The sequence below is a fragment of the Furipterus horrens genome, unplaced genomic scaffold (genome assembly GCF_987537825.1).
Source record: "Furipterus horrens unplaced genomic scaffold, mFurHor1.1.pri manual_scaffold_6, whole genome shotgun sequence".
Classification (NCBI taxonomy): Eukaryota; Metazoa; Chordata; class Mammalia; order Chiroptera; family Furipteridae; genus Furipterus; species Furipterus horrens.
The window spans coordinates 193,807,373-193,812,785 of record NW_028327176.1 but is presented as its reverse complement, the minus strand read 5'-3'; positions in this window follow the sequence as shown (position 1 = coordinate 193,812,785).

The window sequence follows — 5,413 nt, the reverse complement described above, 5'->3', positions numbered from 1 at the left end:
ATAGAAATAAAAATTCAACCATTCATTTTGAGATAACAGATGCCCACGTGCACTAGATGACAGAAACAACAGCACATTCCCTGGTGAGAACGTCTGGCAACCAAGATGTTGATACAGTCAAGGGACAGACCATCCTGTCACCTGGGGTCCTGCCCTCTGAAGGGCAAACACCCTAGAAACACATGCTTCTCCCCCTACAGACCACTGTTCTGTTGTGATTTCTGTAACGTGTCCCTTCCACAATGTTTTCTCCAACTTTTGTCCGGCTCACCTGCTTCTTCTGCCTTTTCCTGTCATAGCTTCTGTGGACAATTCTTTCATACGACTTTCTTTCTCTCTGTTCTCCTCTTCTTCTTCCTGTCTTCTCCATGATTAAGCTTTCTAGAAAAACAACACAAACAATGTTACAGTATTCCCTCACTTATCGTGGGTATCACGTTCTAGACCCCCCGTGATAAGTGAAAATCCACGAAGTAGGAACCTTACATTTGTTTCAGTATTTATATATATTTTAAGGCTTTATAAACCCTTCCTGCATGCTTATAAACTGTTCCCAGTCCCTTATTAACCTTTTTCCACACTTTTATAAACACTACTTATGTTCTTAAATATATTCTACACTCTTAAACCTACGTCACTTTAACAACATACGTGTATGTACTGCAAAACCCCACAGTACAGTGAAAAATCCACGATACATAATTAAATATAATATTCTTTAAAATCCCACAATACAGTGAACCGCGATATAGAGAGGGATGACTCTGTATGAATGGAATCATACAGTATGTAGACTTCTGCGGTTAGCTTTCTTTCCCTTGGCATAATTCTCTGGAGATTCATTCCAGGACAGTCCTCGGCATGGCGTTCGGGGCCAGTGTGTGCAGGAGGCCAGTCGACTCTCCTCTTCCTCCTTTTTCCGTTCCCATTTTCAGTGAGTGACTAAGGATCGATGCTGATTGATTGCCTCACCGCACGGCGGGTGGCTCCCCCAGCTGAGTGGGTGAGGGGGGCTCCAATGGGCCCCTTTGCTCAGCGACAGGCCTGCACACATCCACCTCTGTCCACAGCGAGGGATGAGGTCTCACCACGCTCTGGGGAGCGGAGGGGCCTCCTCGTCTTGAAGGGAAAGGCAGCGGGGAATCTGTGGGCAGGTGGGAGATCACTGCAGAGGGTGTGTCTAAACTCCATCTATAAAAATAATCGCGGTGTCTGGTGTCCGGTGTCCCATGTGGTTGGTAGGCTGGTCATGCAGGGTAGCTTGGCCACATGCCAGTGTGGGGCTTCGGGCTAATGACTGAGCTGCTTTGTGACTGGTCACACCAGGACACTCGGGCTGCCACCCTGCCAACCCCAGGGGACACCTGTGCCTCGTCTGGTGCCACCTCTGAGCTTGGTCCTCAGAGGCCCCCGCGGTGCCTCCCCGTCCATGTCCCCTGACGTCAGGCCTCAAGACACAAAGATGTGGGACTGGCGTCTCGTCTTCCAGACCTGCGAGTTCCGTGGGGATCGGCGGGCTCACATGCAAGCACAACGGTCCATGGAGACCCCCACGCTCAGACCTGCGTGCGTGGGGACCCCGGCCTCACAGCAGGGTGGGGCTGCCAGGTCTCCCACCGCGTTTGTTTGCTCTCCGTGAGGTCCCGCATCTGAGGGACGAAGGCCTGGGAACCGGAGTGACAACGACCCACCCTTTGTTCCTCTCTGCAGCTTTTGTCTGCCTGACAGATGTTCACCCTGGCGGGCAGCGCTCCTGGGTCCTGCCCGGCTCCCTGTCATTGTCATGGTGCCTGTGAGGCCCCAGCCCCCAGGCCTCCCCTCGACCCCCTCCCTTCCCCCTGGTGCACCCCAAAACGGGGACCCATTGGCTGGGAAGACAGTTGGGGTAGCCCTGCCCTTCTGTCAGCGCCTCTCTCGGTGACAAGCCACTGTCCGGTGCCCCGTGTTAACAAAGGTGTGGATTCCAGGCAGAGCACGTGCGTTCAGAGGCTCCCCTTGTTGGAGGATGTAGCCTAGTTTCAGAGTGGGGTGAATGTGAGGGACTCCGTGATGTGTCCTCTAGTTTGTTCCAGATGAAAATCGAGGAGGAAGTGCTGGACGGCAGGGCCGGTTTGCTCCACACTGGTCCCCGATCTTCCCAAGAGGTCCTCACGCCAGCGTCCTGTGCAGGGAAGGCCTGTGCCCCTAAGGCCGACTCGCCTGTCCGCTCGCTGGGAGGGAGACTCAGGCTGGAGCCCAGGGCTGGCGGCTACCTGGGGGCCCCGTCCTGGCCCCTCAGAGCGCACAAGCCTCGAGACGTGGTCAGCAGGGGTCAGATGTTCAGGGAGGGGTGCAGGCTGGGACAGGTCGCCCGGGAGGGTGCACGTGACCCCGCGGCCCCCAGGCGCAGCCCCATGGTGCCCGCGGCGGCTGCTCGTGCTGCTACCTGTCCCCTGTGGGCCTTTGGCTCTGTCTCTGCCGCCAGCTGCTCAGCTCTCTCTCTCTCTCTGTCTCGTGTGCCAGCTCCTGCCGGGAAGCTGGCTGTCCCCTTAGTCCCCATCAGCCCCCTGGGCCTCCCTGCCTATGGGCCAAGGGCTGCATCAAAGGCAGTCTGCCCTTGACCAGGAGCGGCTGCAGGGGCCGTGGGCACTGCAGAGTTCTGCCTGCGTCTTCTGGTCGCCCTGAGAGGGCGGCGAGCCTGTGCCTCTGCCTCCTGCTTGTAACAGAGAGAGACAGAGAGGGGGACGGTCAGACCCTGAGGCGGAGAGACAGGGGGACAGAGACAGGGAAACAAAGACAGTGAGTGACCCTCTCCAGGGCGTGGCCGCGGCAGGGACGCAGGAAGGAGAGACGCCAGGAGCACTTGCTGGAGTGAACTCAGTCCCACTGGGCTCACAGCCCTCACAGCCCCCGCAGAGGAACGCACCCCTGATTTGTGGACCAGGAAACTGGCTCAGGGAGATTCAGGAGCTTGTCTGGGTTTGCTCAGTTTGTCTGACTCAAACCTCAGAATCTCCTCCTTCCTGAAAAAGTTGTGGGGAAATTTAAAAGGCAGAGAGGGAGGCTGCACAATCCACCCCCGTCTGTGGTGAGGTCCGCGTGCCAAGGGCGGAGGGCAGGCCCTTGTCAGGCTGTGAAGGGGCTGCCGTCCTGAATCAATTAGAAGTCGACCGGCAAACGCGAATCGGCCTCGGCGGCCAAGGGAGCCTGTGGGAGGGCGGGGAGGCAGCTTGGCAGAGGGACCAGAACGCGGTGTCTGTGCTGATTAAATCTCACAGCGGGTCCTGGAGAGGGAGGCGGAGGGCGGCTCACCCACTGGCTCCTGCCCATGCGGAAGCCGGGCCCAGAGCGCGTCCACATCCACAGAGGCCTGGCTGGGAATCCAGCCCGCGTGGCCTCGGCAGCTGGGCCGTGACCGCTGAGCCAGTGGACAAGGACATGCATTCAGGGACCGATGGCTGGGAGGAGGCAGAGGTGGCAGCTCAGAGAGGGAGGTGTGGACTCAGCGTCTTCCACAGTCATCCCCCATCCAATGCCACACAGCAGGTTAGGGTCCCCTCCACGCTTGGTGTCTGCTACTCACCCACGTGTGTGGGCAGGAGAGGGGTGAGAACAGGGGCTGAGGGGGAGGTGCCAGCCAGGCACGACCTCTGTGACCAGGAGCCGCACGGGGTCCGAGCGCAGGACGGAGGAAGGCCGTCCTGGCGCACCGCCATTGGCAGAAGCCCACAGGCACAAGAGCCGCGGTCAGGGGCTGATGATGGGACGTGTGAAGCCCAGGGCCAAGGCCGCCGCACTGTCCTGGCTGTGCTCAGAGCTGGTCTGCGCAACCAGTCGCAGGGGCTGGAGGGGGTGGTGGGAAGGTGCGCACCAGGGCGAAGGCCGCGGGGTCACCACCTTCCTCGGGGTCAGCTGGAGGGTCCAGCTTCCCGCCACTGCCATTCCCCCAGGGAGGCACCAGGTCTCATTTGAAAGGGGCCCCGAGGGTCAGAGGGGTGGAGTTTGTCTGAGGTGGCACCTGCGTGCAGTCCCTCTGTGAAGGGTTGGTGTGGCTTGGGGGTGAGGGCCCAGAGGCAACCTGAGGTCTGAGTCCACAGTCGGAACCCAGGACCCTCACCTGGTCCTTTTTTCTGGCTTCCGAGCTGGGAAGTGTGGCCCTGGGCTCCTGCCCAAACCTGGGGCCTGACCCATCAAAGAGCAGCGGCGCTGGTCAGGCAGTGGAGCTGGGGCGGGGGGGACACATCTCTGCGGCTGGCTGCCCGCCTCCCCCGCCCATCAGCCCCCCAGTCTTTGTGGGAGGACCGGGGGGCAGGCGAGGTCAGCTCCTGCTGTGCGCGTCTCTGGGCCACCGGGGGAGGAGGCGCGGGAAGGAGGGAAGGACAGAGAAGCGGCTCCGCTCCAGTGTCTCCTCAGAGCACCATCCTCCCTGGAGGAGGGAAGAGGACCTGGAAACTGGATAGGGGACTTTTTAACCTGCATAGACCACCTGTTTGAATCTGGCTCACTGGGCACAGCGACCAAAGGCCCTGCCGCCTGACAGCTGCTGGGAGGCACATGGGGTGGGGGTGGGGGCTCATGTCGGCAGGAGGGACAGCTGTGTCTTGGTCACGGCCCACTCTCTCAGCAGCACCTCTGCTGACAGGGCGGCCGTCCTCACACCCGTTAACCCTTCCCTTCGCATGTCACATGAACAATTACCAAGCACCCACCGTGCGTGCCCTGATGTCGCTGCCTGGCTGGCTCGGTGGGTCCCGGGCACAGGCTGGGGCTGCAGGACGCATCTACATCCCTCCACGCGCCGGCCGGGAGGCAGTGAGGCGGCTGTCAATGGAAAACTCCTCCTAGAATAGACCGTTTTTGTTTACAGTTTGCCAACACGGGAAGTGCTGGCTTCTGCCCGTGGCTCTGACCCAGGGCTGCGGCCCCCACCTGCTGTCCCGGCTCCGCACGGGCCCTCTTGGTGGGGTTGAAGCTACACCCACAGCCACACGTGCGAGGGAATAGTTTAGCTGCTCCAGTTAAAACGGAGTCAGCTGAGCGGGAAACGCTCAGGGAACTCCGATGTGAACAGAAGTCCCGGAGCCTTCTTCCCTGCCCCACCTCCCCACTCTCTTTATTTTTCAAGTTCTGGCTCCTTCTGGCAAAGTAGTACCGTGGGCGCTCTGAACTCCCAGTCCAGCTTGCTCCGCTCTGGGCCTGGCTGGGGAGGCCACCTCAGAGGAGCAGGGGCCAGTCCTTTGGGGCAGGATCCAGGATGGAAGCCTCAACCAAAGCCCCGGAGGGAAAGGGAGGGAAGGACCCCCTGGAATGCAAATTCTGCAAAACCTCTGTAGTGCAGGGCGGGCGTGTCCCTGGGGGTGGCTGGGAGGCCACCTTCTGAAAGTTCAAACCCGGCCACCTTCACAGGTGGCGTCTCCCAACGCAGTCATCTGCA